Source organism: Onychomys torridus, chromosome 4, assembly GCF_903995425.1.
Source record: "Onychomys torridus chromosome 4, mOncTor1.1, whole genome shotgun sequence".
Lineage (NCBI taxonomy): Eukaryota > Metazoa > Chordata > Mammalia > Rodentia > Cricetidae > Onychomys > Onychomys torridus.
Genome location: NC_050446.1, coordinates 13,045,211 through 13,058,467, shown reverse-complemented (window position 1 = coordinate 13,058,467; position 13,257 = coordinate 13,045,211). Strand labels below are relative to the sequence as shown.

The window sequence follows — 13,257 nt, the reverse complement described above, 5'->3', positions numbered from 1 at the left end:
TTCTAGCCCAGAGTTCCAGAGTCTTTCCACAATCTTTCACAAAGCACATAGTCAGGTCTGTCACAGCAACACCCCACAATCTTGGTACCAACTTCTGTCTTAGCTAGGGTTACTCTTGCTGTGATGAAACACCATGTCCAAAAGCAACTTGGGGAAGAAAGGGTTTGTTTGGCTCACACTTCTACATCACTGTTCATCGTTGAAGGAAGTCAGGGAAGATAACTGGAGGCAGGAGCTGATGCAGAGGCTGAGGAGGAGTGCTGCTTATTAGCTTATTCCACGTGGCTTGTTCAACCTATTTTCTTTTCTTCTTTTCCAGGGATGAGAATGAATGCAGTCCCCCAACACCACAAATTATGCAGTTGAGTTTTCCATGTTTGGGGAAATCACAGGGTCAGTACATCTAGAGTGTAATGCATAAGCCTCACCCTGGGAAATCCACCTTCAAGGTACCTCCCCAGTCAGAGAAGTATTCAATCTGTTTTTTACAGAACACAAGACCTCCTGCTCAGGGACTGCCCCACCCACAGTGGGCTGGGCACTCCTCCATTGATCACTAATTAGAAAATGTTCTACAGGCTTGCCTATAGTTGGATCTTATGGAGGCATTTTCTCAATTGAGGCTCCTTTCTTTCCAGTGACTCTATGTCAGGTTGACATAAAACTAGCCAGCACAGCAGGGGGCTGTCTCTCCAGGGGTGAAAAATAGTCTTCCTGACTACAGGAGAGGGGTTGGCAGCCCTTCCTGATAGATCCCTTGGGTGAAGTGACTAGTCGCCACACAACTGGAGTAAGGGGAGTGGGAACCCCTTGAGTGCCCCCTCCCCTGCTCTGGCCCCAAGACAAGGGAAGATACAGGTGCAGCCTCCAGTACAGGGACCATCACAGGGACAAGCCAGTCTGTGATGGTGGCAAAGTACATGAAGGATTTTCTACACATGATTTGGAAAAAGCCAGAGAAACAGGAGTGAAGGGACAAAATTGATGAGAAGGTGAGAGAAGAGGACCCTCAGAATGCAGTGCCTTGTGAAGAGATCACAGATAGACATGAAAGGCTGGTAAGACCTCAGAGCCCAGACAGAGGCTGACACAGTATGATGGATGTTGACAAGTTGAGGTGGCCAGAAAGAGTCCTCATCTGTGAGCTTGCTGTGGTCACCTAGGAATCCAGGTTCTGCTGTCTCCTATAGATTCCAGACTGTTCCCATGTGGGCTATTCCACGCACAAGCAAGGAGTCCATTACTCATGTGATTTTATAGAATTTGCCACAGTCATCTGTCTCTGTGGTATAGGTTTGTAGGTAAAGGTGTGTGAAACCAACAGTCATGTCAGACTGCACCCATCTTTACCATATGGTCTTGGCTTTCAGGAGCATTCCCAACAGGCTTTGTGCCAGAACCCCTGGTTTCCTGTCCCAAGGGTGCTGGACCTTTAACCACAGAGGGATCTCACCGTACAGCTTCGGGTTGATGGTATGCCATGAAACAGAATGGTCACATTTCTTATTTACTGGCAGAACTTACAAGGACATCTGTGCCAGAAGCTGCATGCTCCTCTCATCCTCTCAATTAATGATGAGAAATGAATTTGACTTGAACTCCACAGCAGAGCAAAGATGGAAGCGGTTCTGCTCTACTTCCAGGAAACAGTGTGATGTCAGTTCCACAGGAAGCCGGAATCAAGAGGCAGAAAGGGGTTTCAAAGAGGTTAGCCAAGTTGTGTAAGTAAGTAGAAACGATCCACCCATGTGACCCAGCTTTCTTTTTAAAATTCATTTACTTTTATCTTATGAGTGTCTACTTGCATGTGTACATGTGCGGCCACATACATGCCTGATGCCTAAGGAGGGCTGAAAAGGGTATCAGATCCCCTGGTACTGGTTTGATAGATAGTTATGAGCTAGTACGGGAATGCTGGGAATCAAACCTGGGTCCTCTGAAAGATCATCAAGTGCTCTTAACTGCTGAGCCACCTCTCCAGCCTCTCCATATATATTGTGCTTAATGGTTCTTGAAAAGCTAATGTCCAAAAGCCACAGTGGGCAGCAGAGGATCAGAAACTCATTGTAAGGGCTGTGGACAGTCTCTTCCCCGCCCCCTGCCGCCCCCCCCTCCCCCCTGCCATATACACAGTGCCGACAGGACAGGCTTTATTTATTTATTTTTTATTTTTACTCATTTTACATACCAATCACAGATAATCACAGATAACACTCTTCCTTTCTCCCTTTGCTCCAGCTTCCTCTCCTCAACGCCCCCACCTCATTCCCTCCTACGAGAAGGTAAGGCCTCCCATGGGGAGTCAGCAGAGCCTGGTAAATTCAGTAAAGGCAGGTCCAAGCCCCTCCCCCTGCTTCAAGGCTGTGTGAGGTGTCCCACCATAGGCAGTGGGCTCCAGAAAGCCTGCTCATGTCCCAGGGATAGATCTTGATCCCACTGTCAGGGGTCCCTCAAACAGATGCAGCTACATAACTGTCTCCCAAATGCAGAGGGCCTACTCTGGTCCTATGCAGGTTCCACAGCTGTTGATCTAAAGTTTGTGAGTTCATACGAGCTTGGTTCAGGTGTCATTGTAGATTTCCCCATCATGGTCTTGACCTTCCCCTAGCTCATATAATCCCTCTTCCCTCTCTTCAACTGCATTCCTGGAACTCAGTGTGGTGCTTGGTTGTGGATTTGTGCATCTGCTTCTATCAGATGAAGGCTCTATGATGACAGGGTATTCACCAATCTGAATACCAGGGTAGGGAAGTTCAGGCACCCTCTCCACTATTGCTAGTAATCTAATCTGGGATCATCCACGTGGAATACTGGGCATTTACCTAGTGCCAGCTTTCCCCCTAACCCAATGTCTCACTCTATCAAGATATCTTTTTCATTGCTCTCCCACTCCATCCTTCTCCCAGCTCGACCATCGAGTTCCCTCATGTTCTCATCCCCCATCCCCTCCCCTCTATTGCTCCCCTTATCCCCAGTTTACTCATGGAGATCTCCTCTGTTTCCCCTTCCCAAAGCAATTCATGTATCCCTCTTAGAGTCCTCCTTCCTAACTTCTCTGGAGCTGTGGGCTGTAGTCTGATTATCCTTTGCTTTACATCTAGTATCCACTTATGAGTGAGTATATACCATGTTTGTCTGAGTCTGGGTTGCCTCACTCAGAATGATATTTTCTAGTTCTATCCATTTGCCTGCAAATTTCATGATGTCATTTTTTTAACAGCTGAATAGTACTCCGTTGTGTAAATGTGCCACATCTTCTTTATCCATTCTTTGGTTGTGGAGCATCTAGGTTGTTTCCAGGTTCTGAATATTATGAATAGTGCTGCTATGTACATAGTTGAGCAAGTGTCCTCATGATATGCTTGAGCATCCCTTGGGTATATGCCCAAGAGTGGTATCATTGGGTCTTGAGGTAGATTGATTCCCAATTTTCTGAGAAGTCACCGTACTGATTTCCAAAGTGGTTGTACAAGTTTGCACTCCCACTGATAGTGGAGGAGTGTGCTCCCCTTGCTTGACATCCTCTTCAACATAAGCTGCCTTTAGTGTTTTTGATCTTAACCATTCTGACAGGTGTAAGATGGTATCTCAGAGTTGTTTTGATTTGCATTTCCCTGATGACAAAGAATGTTGAGCAATTCCTTTAATGTCTTTCCACCATTTGAGATTCTTCTGTCTGTCTAGAATCCTCTGTTTAGATCTGTAGACCATTTTTAATTGGATTATTTGGTATTTTGGTATCTAGTTTCTTGAATTCTTTATATATTGTGGAGATCAGCCCTCTGTCAGATGTAGGATTGGTAAAGATCTTTTCCCATTCTGTAGGCTGTCATTTTGTCTTATTTACCATGTTCTTTGCCTTACAGGAGCTTCTCAGTTTCAGGAGGTCTCATTTATTAATTATTGGTCTCAGTGTCTGTGCTACTGGTGTTGCATTTAGGAAGTGGTCTCCTGTGCCAATGCATTCTAGGCTACTTCCTTTCTCTTCTATCAGGATCAGTGTAGCTGGATTTATGTTGAGGTCTGTGATCCACTTGGATTTGAGTTTTGTGCATGGTGATAGGTGTGGATCTATTTACAGTCTTCTCCATGTAGAAATCCAGTTATGCCAAAACCATTTATTGAAGTGCTTTCTTTTTTTCATTGTACAGTTTTGGCTTCTTTCTCAAAAATCAGGTGTTCATAAGTGTGTGGATTAATGTCAGGGCTTTCAATTTCACTCCATTGGTCCCCATGTCAGATTTTATGCTCATACCAAGCTGTTTTTATTACTATAGCTTTATAGTAGAGCTTGAAGTCAGGGATGGTAATGCCTCTAGAAGGTGCTTTATTAAGCTCTCTTTGTAAAGGATTGTTTTAGCTATATTAAGTTGTGGTGGTATTGTGTTCCCCAAAGTATTGTGAACCCTAATAAATTTATCTGGGGTCAGAGAACAGACAGCCACTAGATACAGAGGCTAGAAAATGGTGGCACTCATGCCTTTAATCCTAGCATCCCAGAGACAGAAATCCCTCTGGATCTCTGTGAGTTCAAGACCATACTGGAAGCAGCCAGGCATGGTGACACACACCTTTAATCCCAAGAAGTGAGCCTTTAATCCCAGGGAGTGATGGCAAAACCAGAAAGATATATAAGGCGTGAAGACCAGAAACTACAAGCATTTGGCTGGTTAAGCTTTTAGGCTTTGGAGCAGCACAGTTCAGTTGAGATTTATCTGGAAGGACTGAGAGGTTTCTAGTCTGAGGAAACAGGACCAGCTGAGAAACTGGCGAGGTGAGGAAGCTGTGGCTTGTTCTGCTTCTCTGATCTTCCAGCAGTCACCCCAATAACTGGCCTCAGGTTTGATTTTATTAACAAGACTCTTTAAGATTCCTGCTATATTAAGGTTTTGTTTTTCCGTATGAAGTTAAGTATTGTTCTTTCAAGGTCTGTGAAGAATTGTGTTGGAATTTTGATTGTGATTCAGTTTGCTTTCTTATAGGATAGCCCCACTCACAATGGGCTGGGTCCTCTCCATTAATCACTAATTTAAAAAATGCCCTACAAGTTTATCTACAGACTGATATTATGGAAGCATTTTCTCATTTGGACTTTATTCCTCTCTGATGACTTTACTTTATGTCAAGTTGGTATAAAACTAGTCAATATAACTGCTCAGAGATGTCCCATTGGCTGTGGCTGACCTAATGGAGGGAGTCAGGAGTAGGCTATATCTGTATATATGACACACAGAACTGGGACATGGCCATCTCACATTTGTGTGGTTCCCATGGAAATGGAGGGTCCTTATAAATGAGGCTCTGGGATGGTGGAGAACTCGGGTCAGGCAGAGAAGAGTAACTGGGAGGGAGTCAGAGTGGAGAGGTGCCAGGATGGGTGACAGGCCACACTTGGATCCTTGCTGAAGAGTCAAGGGGCTTATTCATAATCTGTGTCTCCACAGTTGGGGGCACTCAGGTGCTCTACATCATACCATCTGCAGTGGAGGACCACTACTTCTTCTACTGGGAGAGCAGCAAACATGGGTTCCGTTTCCGAATTGCAAAACTCATGGGTGAGTCCCATTGTTGTGAGGTGGACCAAGGGCTCATTGGGTGAAAGGGGCCTCACCACTGTGGGGTTCCAGCTGGAAGAAGGATAGAAACAGGACTCAGCATATAAAGGCCAGCCCCAATCACAGCTGGTGTCACTGTCCTTCTTGTCTGAAGATGAAGGCCCCAGAGTCTCCTGAGCTCTCTCTGCTGCTGGGCACTTGTCCACATAGAGCAGGGAGACAGCATGGAGCCCTCAGCCAAGGGTGACATACTCCTCCAGAGTGAGGTTGGTCACTCTGTTCCCAGCTGCCCTGAGAGAAACTCAGATAAGCTAAAGGCACAGTGCCCCTGTGTCTTCTAGGTCAGATGTTATGGGGGGACAAATATGGTGTTCTGGTTCTCCTCCCCCACCTGGGCTCTCCTCTCTCACCCAGGTGTCTGGGTCATGTCTCTGCATGGGTGGGCAATGTCTCCCTTTTCACCCCAAAGAGTTGCTTAGTCCTCTTGGCTGGGAAGGAAATTCTATCAGCTCCCCCAGCTCTGTCCCTGACCCCCTGTCCCTCTCTTCTCATCTGTAGGTAGAGACCCTGACATCAACCAGGAGGCCCTGGAAGATTTTCAGAATGCTGTAAGAGCTGGAGGCCTCAATGCAGGGAACATCTTCATCCCCATGCAGAGTGGTAGGATGCAAGCTATCTTGTTCTCCTGCCCCATGCAGGGAAGGCAGCCAGTCACTCAGGACAACAGGCTGTCCCTCATCCAGCTTTGTCCTTTAGGGGTGGGGGTCATGCTGGCTGATGGAGGGGCCTTGGCTTTCTGCCTGAGTTCCCTGGGTCTTCTGAATCATGTCTTTTCTTTCTTGGACAGAAACCTGCCCTCTAGGAAGCAATTAGGGTAAGTGGCCAGTTTTTGGGGACACTTGAGGAAATCCTAGTCCTGGGGTCCACAGGGCGTCAGGACACTCTGTTCTAACCTTTGCCTACCTGTGAAGACAGGTACAGCCTGTGCTACCAGAAGGCACTCTACCTGTGGGTATTTGTTCAGGGTTCCTTTAAGGGTGTTGTGTCCTGAACACCAGGAATCTGCCCTTGCTGACAGTCTGCAGCTGGTTTGCAACTGGAGAGAATGGCCTCTGTGTGTCTCCCCTGCAGTTCTCTGCAGGAGGGAAACTCCTCCTTTGCCCCTCCCTTCCTCTCAGTTACCATGTTGACTGCATTTATGTCATGGACTGCTTTAAAGGATGTGGCAGCCATGCCTGGGGTCCAGCAGCCTTCCTAGGTTCCTCTTTGCTGTGTGACGCTTGGCAGATCTAGTTCTGAGCACTGCCCAAGGTGAACGGGCCAGGTGTGGGCAGAGCCTGAGTCCAACAGCATCTTTGTCCTCCCTTGGCCATGCTGTTGCCCTGAAGTCACCTGTCCCCTCTTTACACATGGGCATGGAGAATTGTGGGGACTCAGTTTGCAGGGGATGGGGTTGAATGACCTTTGTCTTGTTCAGATCTGGTGGGTTGAGCTCCTGCCATCCCAACATGTTCCCTTGAATGAATCATTTGGCTCCACTGACTCCTCCTTTCCACAGCAGGGGAAGCGTGGGTCCAGGCCTGCCTCAGAGCAGTGCTTCACCCTGACCATCTGACACAGGACACAGAAGGAGCTCTCTCACTCCCCCTTCTGGCTTCACTCACCCCTACCCTTGTCCCTCACTGCCCTGCTTCTCATTAAAGAACTTCATCATTTCCTGGTGTCTCTGCATGTTTGTGGGGGGTGAGGGGACTAGGCAAGTCAGGAGACTCCGACACGTCCTAGGGACTTGGCAGTTAGTTTTAAGGAGGATGAGCCTTGGCAATGTGCTGAGAGCTGTGCAGCCTAGTCTTGGATCCACATACGACTACTTGTCTGAAGGGTTTCCTCAGGACAAGGCACCGTGGAAAAGGACTCTCACTTGACAATGACCCAGTCCTGGGGACAGCATAGGAATTTGCAAAATTCGTGCATCTTTGCAGGCTCTTTTCTCTCTCATTATATTGGTGATTCTTTGGGTGGTTTTTCGTTTTCCTTTGTCAGTCACATTTGCAATAGCTGTACTTTCCCCTGGAAATCCTGCTTTTTCTCACCTTCTAAGATTCGAAAGTGAGTTAATGCTTCTTAAATCTCTTTCTCCTAAAACAAGTCCAGGCTTAATCTGAGCAGAGTAAAGCAACTCCTGGTGACTCTCGGGAAGGCAGGAGAGAGAGAGTGCCGGAGAGCATGTAGCAGGTCTGGTAGGTGCTGTCTTGAGCATCGTTTGGGGAGGAGCTGACCCTTGGTGGGCTTTCTTTGGGGTGGGTTCCAGAATGGGAAAAGTGAGACTGGAGCGTGGAATGGGGCCCTGAGCTAGAGATTCCCAACATCTCAACCTTTTGGGGTATATATGGATGCCAGCTCAAGTCTGGCTACTTCTTACTGGCAAGTGAAGATGCGGGTAGAGGGGATGGGGAGTCAGGAGTCAGTGGGGTCATCTCAGCAGGAGGTGTGGGTGAAGAAATATTTGGTTAACTGCCATTCTGGAGACCTTAGGCATCTGTTTCTTGAGGAGACAGAAAAGGCAGGTTGCTAGGAGGAAAAAAAAAACCTGATTATTAACATTTGCTCTATAATTGGGGCTAGCTGTAGGAAAAAGAATGAAACAGAGATGTGCCCTGGTTGTACAAGAGGCAAGGGTGAATGAGCCAGATGAAAGAGCAGATACATCCTTGAGTCTAGAGAGGTGGCACCAGCACTGATGTCCCAGGAGCTTAGGGAAATGGCACACCACACCTAGGGATGATGTGTTCTTGGAGTACTGGAACCATTGCATCTGCTGTTTCCCTGGAGGCTGGGAGTGCATCCATCCTGCAAAGGTATCCGTAACAGTTAAGATAATAGTGAAGCCTTCTTATGTGAGTGTGGTCAACCTGTCAGTACTCACATGGTTGGTGTCCTCATTTGGTGCAGGGGCTGGCATGTCTGGAGGACGCCCTGCAGGTTGGCCTTGGCACAAGTCTGTCAGGAGGAAATGAACCTGTTTAAAGACTGATTTACTATGACAGAACTCTTTCCCCAGGAACCTGTATGTGTCTGTAAAACAACTGGATCAGATTTACATCTTGGTGTCATAGCAAAAGCCTCTATGCAGTCCTAAAGTGGGACCAGTAAAATTCACAGAAATTTAATGACTTTTGAAAACTTTGCAGTCTTGAGGGGAGAGCTGTTAAACTGGCAAAGCTACCAGTACCCTAGTCATCAAACGTCATCGGATCTGAGAGGGATAAGCAGAAGTGAGACAGATTTCCAGCTACCTAGGTAGTCCCAGGTTCTCTGTGTTCATTAGGGGGCAAAAGTCCTAAAGGCAGTACCTGTCTTCAGCTTCCAAGCCCAGAAGATCTGACAGACTTTCCTGTGGGGTAGGAATTTGGGGGAGAGTGTCCTACCTTAACTTGGCAGAGTGGGGTAATTGATCCCCCAGTGTCCTGTTGTCCAGTCCAGACAGGGTCTTGGCATTGGTTTAAAGTGCAAAGCAGTTTCTTGCTTGTGGCTGGCTTTGCCACATTCAAATCAAGCTTCCAGGTAGAAGTTCTTCCATGTTCCTTGGAGGAGATACAGGATGCTGCTAGGATCTGGCATGTCTCTATCATTAGAAGCTATTTTATTAAAATGCCATATTCTCAGATCCCTGAAGCATTTGAATATCAGGGTATAATTATCTGTTAGGTTTATCTGAATTAGACAAATGTTATTTGTTGTTTAGGTGCAATTTGAGAGCTAAATCTGGACATACTGCTTACTCAATTACAGCTTACCAATGTTGGTAAAAACAAGATTAGAAGGAATATTTCAGTTATGTTCCTAAGATACAATCATAAGTCAAAATCAAGTTAACATTGTAAACAATTTAATGTTTTTTAAGGGAATACTTTTATGCTATGAAATCTGTCTGTGTGGATCACCCTGGGAAGGGGAAATGGATGAGATCTCCATGAGTAGACCAGGGGTGAGGGAGGCAATGGAGGGTAGGGCATGAGAACATAAGGGAATGGCATGGTCGAGCTAGAACAGGGATGGAATGGAAAAGCAATGAAAGAGATACCATGACAGAGGGAGACACCATAGGGATAGGGAGAAACCGGGTGCTAGGGAAGTTCCCAGCAATCCACAAGGATGACCCCACCTTAGACTATTAGCTATATCAGAGAGGGTGCCTGAACTAGCTTACCCTGGTAATCAGATTAGTGAATACCCTGTCATCATAGAGCTTTCACCCAGTAACTAATGGAAGCAGATGCAGAGATCCACAGCCAAGAAACAGGCCAAGCTCCAGGAGTCCAGTCGAAGAGAGAGAAGAAGGATTCTATGAGCAGGGGGCATCAAGATCATGATGGGGAAACATACAGACAACCAAACCAAACTAGTGGGAATGTGGACCAATAGCTGTGGAGCTTCCATGGGACTGTACCATAGCACAGGTGAGACAGTTATATAGCTTGGTCTGTTTAAGGGGCCTCCTGGCAGTGGGATCAGGATTAGTCTCTGCTGCATGAGTGGGCTTTTTGGAGCCCACCATCTATGATGGGACACCTTACATAGCCTTGGTCCAGGGGGAGGGGCTTGGACCTGCCTTAGCTGAGTGTATCAGGCTCTGCTGACTCCCCATGGGAGGCTTTGCCTCGGAGGAGGTGGGAATGGGGATTGGGATTTGAGGGGGGAGGCTGGGAGGTGGGAGGAGGAAGGGGGAGGGGATCTGTGATTGGTATGTAAAATGAATAGGAAATTTCTTAATAAAAAAGAAAAGAAAAAAAATAATGATTGACATTTTCCAAGCATTGCTGCTGGAGATTAATGGTTTAACTACCACCCTCAGACATGTAGATGGTTAGGAAGGTTAGGTTAAGGTGTTTCTGTTCATGGCTTTGAGGTAGAAAATCTTGCTGAACAATTTGAAGTTTAGAAAGGCACACTTTTAATAGTTGAGTGAGGGACTCATTGAGGTCAGGCAACAGAAACAACGGCAGCCTGGCCATTGCTGGCTGACTTACTACTCTTGCCAGGATGGGTTGGCGATCAAAGGTGATGATAATTCTATGTGCACATTTCTGCCCCTAGCTTCCTGATAAGATTTAATAAAATGTAGATGAGTGTGTGTGCACCCTAACGATTTAAAGTAGAGATGACTGATTGTTTTTCATACATAAAATTTAGATTTGTGATTCTTTTAAGATTATTTATAGGCTTACTTACCTTTTGAGATAAATAATAAAGTGACGGATCCTTTCTTTGTAACTACAAAATGCAACCTTCCAGTGAAAGACCTGGCTGAGAGAAATGCCTTGCTTGCTTACATTCTCTTAATCTACAACAAGTTGCTTGGACATGAATGTATGGGAGTTCTTGGGGATTATTTGCTTTTCATCTGTAATACCTAAAATATTTAATCATGTAAGGTAAAAGAGAAAAAAATCTGGCTGTTCAGCAAGATACATCCTTGTGCATGAATGCATGGAGGCACAACTTTAATCACTCAATAAACCAGCAATGTTTTAAATTCCATCTTTTATAAACCTTGTTTTTATGACAGGACAGGAATTATCATACAGAAAAATATATTGGAGACCTAATGTCTCCTTGGTAGGGCCAGTCCACATGGTTACTCTTACTAAAGATGATGGTAAAGTTATATGACCTCTTTCTCTCTCTTTAACCTCAACCAAAATAGCAGCTGTTCACATGGCTATCTGTAAATTTTATTGGAGACCCAATGTCTCCTTGGTGGGGCCAGTCTATGTGGTCACCCTCAGTAAAGATGGCAATGAAGTGGCCGGGCACCAGGCTGAGTTCCGGGAATCCAATCAATGAGAGAAAGGAGGGATTCTGTGGGCAGGGGACATTAAGATCATGATGGGAAAATGTGCAGAGATGACCAGCCACACTAGTGGAAACTCATGAACTGTGGACTAATAGCTGTGGAGCCCCAACAGGACTAGACTAGGCCCTCTGGATATGGGAGACAGTTGTTTAGTTCAACTGTTTGGGGGGGGTAGGCAAGGGGATTGGGATCTGTTCCTGGTGCATGGGCAGGCTTTTTGGAGCCTAGTGCCTAGGGTGTGACACCTTGCACAGCCTTGGTGCAGGGGGGAGGGGCTTGGACCTGCCTCAGCTGAATGTGCCAGGCTCTGCTGACTCCCCATGGGAGATCCTGATTTGGAAAGTGTGGGAATGGGGGGTGTGTTGGAGGGAAGTCGGGGTGGGGGAGAGGGAAGAGAGGGGATCTGTGGTTGGTATGTAAAGTGAATAGAAAATTTCTTAATTGGAAAAAAAAGAAAAAAAAAAAAACCATGAGGAGCTGAGTTTGAATCCCTTGGCACCTGGGTAAAAAGTCACTTGTGGCCATGTATACCTGTAATCCCAGGATTGGGGAGAGAGACAGAACACAGGATGTTGAAGCATGCTGGCTATCCAGCTCCAGGGTTACTGAGAGACCTTTTTCAAAAGAGTAAGACAGAGACAGAGCAAGACACCCTATCTTGTCTTTGGGCCTCAATTACTAACATGTGTGCTGACAGAACACATACAATATACCACACATACAAAAATAAATAAATAAATAAATAAATAAATAAATAAATAAATAACAACAAATGAAAAAAAAAAGATGGCAGTGAAGTCATATGATCTCTCTCTTTAACCTTAGCCAAAATGGCGACTGCCATGTGTTGTCAGACCAGGTGGTGTTTTCCAGAGCAGTTTTAATCTGGAGTTACAAGTTTTAAGCTAATTTTTGTTACATATTTTAACCATACCCAATTTCTTAGCTGTTTTTCTTTATAATAAGGTAGAGTAGCACAAAATAACTTTTTCTGTCATTATAAAATCTGAGCCCAAGCAGCTAGTTGTAAGTATAGTTGAGCTGTTAGCAAGACACAGAACACATAATCTCAGGCATTCAAAAACCAGTCAAAAAACAAGCACACGGTGGCCACATTTCCACCCATACACAGAATGTCGGGACATTTTAACAGAAAGAGGAACAAAACTTTTCCTGGGAAGCCATGTCAGATGACCAACTTAAAAATCCTGAAATAAGAGTTTACAGCATAAGCAGCATGTAAGAAAGCATAGTAAAGACAGTTCCTGGCCATGGAGGGTGGCCAGGCATTGTTAGCACAATGCTGGGCTTGAAGTGGTGGTGCCTCATGCGCATGTGTGAGTGGGTGCGTGGGTGCGTGGGTGCGTGGGTGCGTGTGTGTGTGTGTGTGTGTGTGTGTGTGTGTGTGTGTGTGTGTGTGCAGTGAAACACAGTAGCAGCAGGCTGCCCAAAGCTAGAGCAAATGGAGGATTTTGGAAAAAGATTATTTTTCCTTAGGAGAGAGAAGGTGTAGCAGAATTTCAGCATCAGCATGGTGGGAGGGGGAAAGAGCATGGAAATGAACCAACGGATGGTACACAGCACTGTATGGGATGGGGGAGGAGGAATAGGGGTGTGTGGGGTGGAGCTGGATGGGAGAGAGAGACTCCTTGTGCTTCAGCATGATACAGTAGCAGTGGCAGTGGCGGTGGGAGCAAAGAGACAGAAGAAACAGAAGGAGGCATTTATGGGTCGGGGAGTGAACAGCCATGTGCTCTTCATGAATCCCAGCATGGCTGGACCAAACACCAGGGAAGCAAAGGCAAAATTAGATCAAGCATCCGAGAAAGCAACAAGTTGGGGAAC

The 13,257-nt window shown here is 46.1% G+C and overlaps 1 non-coding gene across 1 annotated transcript; it reads right to left on the bottom strand.

Annotated features, from left to right (window-relative positions):
• Window positions 1-316: 316 nt before the first annotated feature.
• Window positions 317-473, bottom strand: LOC118583303. The gene has a single exon (XR_004944887.1). It is a non-coding gene; the product is annotated as a U1 spliceosomal RNA (small nuclear RNA).
• Between the last annotated feature and the right edge of the window lie 12,784 nt (window positions 474-13,257).